A 1,980-nucleotide genomic window follows, 5' to 3' on the forward strand; every position below is an offset into this window, starting at 1 on the left:
ATCCTTGTAAGCACCTCTCTTCCAGTCACTTCATTCTGGAGATGGAGGGGAAAAGGGTAGAATGAGTCTTAGCTGTTTTGAAATGAGTGTAATTTGTCTCATGGCTCCTCTGTGCCAATTTAGCACGCATCAGAATTATCTGCTTATTTACCTCAGATTACAGGGCACCACCTCAGAGTTCCTGATGCAGTAAATCTAGAGTGGGGGTTCAAGATTTTGCATTTCTAAGAAGTTCCCAGATAGTGCTGATGCTACTGTTTGGAGAACTACTTGGGGGAACAGCTGCCACAATCTAAATAGACAACACATTCTAAAGTAGGATTAGTAGCTGTGGCTATTTTGAATTACTGTAGTGCTTTACTCCTCCGCAACATTTTTTGGCTTTCACTAAAATCCATGTACATCCATAGAAGTGTTTCCTATAAGTCAAAATATCTGTCTTGTGTGTTGCAAAAGATCAAAGATTCAGGACCAAATGCTGTCATAGAACATTCAGGGGCATTTCCATCTTAGAGTACAAGTGTTAAAGTCATTCATCTAAATATGTCCCAAATTCACCAATTTATTTCGATCCATACTTCCAAGATACTATTATTAGTAGTAGTAGTAGTATTAGTATTAGTATTAGTATTATATTTCATGTCAACTACTATGATTATCTTCCTAAGTGGCTCTCTAAAGTCATCCATGTGGAGCCAGACAAGCTTTTCTAAATACAAATCCAATGATGCTACTTGCTTATAGAAAACTCTCACTAGTTTCCCAATCTTCTCAAGGAAAAGTCCACCATCTTCAAGACAGCTGACTTGATGTGGTCACTGTCTACCTTGTAGCCTCATCTCATACCACTCCCCCTCAACCATCATCAGCTCCTTTCTGTTCCTCAATGTCAGAGAGCAAACTCCCTCCCACCACAAGGTCTGACCACATGTGGTTCTCTCAGGAAAATTCCATCTCCCTTACCTTACTAACTCCTACTCTTTCTTCAGAACTCAGCTTGTATCATTTCTTCAAGAAAGCCTTTCCTATTGTTCTCAGGCTAGGTCGGTTTCTTCTGTTGCATGATCGTACAGAACTTTGTTCCATTCCTTCAGAGCACTACCCCTTTTTTCAGGGTCTTTATATGTTATCTTCAGGGAAAAAGGATCATGACTGTTTTTACTCACCAGTGTATCCCTAGCGCCTAACACAGCATGTTACTAATGCTCAATAAATATTGGATGAAATTTAAAATGTATGCTTATTTGCTCGGTCCCTACTATGCACCAGATCCTATGGTAGGCCCTTAGAGGATACAGAGATGAGTAAGACAGATGCTTGAATTTAAGGAACTCCATGCCAGTTAAGAGCAATGGATATGGTATGGACTTTGGAGACAATTTTCTGCAACAGAGTGGAAGTGTCTATATGAGAGGAACAAAGTGCTTTGAGAGTCAATCAGATCAATTCCATATGGGGAAATCAATTCATTCAACATATACCTTGAATGAAAATGCAGTTCTCACTATGTGCTATGCACTGTTCTAAGTGTTTTACGTGGCTGAGGTCACTGTAAGAATCTTACAGATGGGGAAAACAGGCGGAGGACGGCCAAGTAACCTGTCCAAAGTTACACAGCTAGTAAGTAGTAGGAAAGGGGTTTTGAATCCAGGCTACCTGCTTGGCTCCAGTCTTCAAGACAGAGAAAGCCCCATGGAAGAAGTGGCAATTAAGCCAGGCTTGAAGGATTCGGCCAGGTGGAAAACGGGACGGCCATTCCAAAGCAAAAACCGGGCAATATGCGCCTAATTACAAATTTAATTTCTTCCTTTGCCCACAGCCCCATTAGATAACAGGAGGAATTTCACAAGTGCACCGGATAAAGAGAAAAGGAAAAGAGAGCGAACTTCCGGCTATGGTGAGTAAAGGAACTGTTTCCATGGGAACAGTAACCGGTTCCCAGGTAGGTGAGATCTCGCGGTGCTTGAGCCGGCGGAAGTG

Source organism: Halichoerus grypus, chromosome 2 (assembly GCF_964656455.1).
Source record: "Halichoerus grypus chromosome 2, mHalGry1.hap1.1, whole genome shotgun sequence".
Taxonomy (NCBI): domain Eukaryota; kingdom Metazoa; phylum Chordata; class Mammalia; order Carnivora; family Phocidae; genus Halichoerus; species Halichoerus grypus.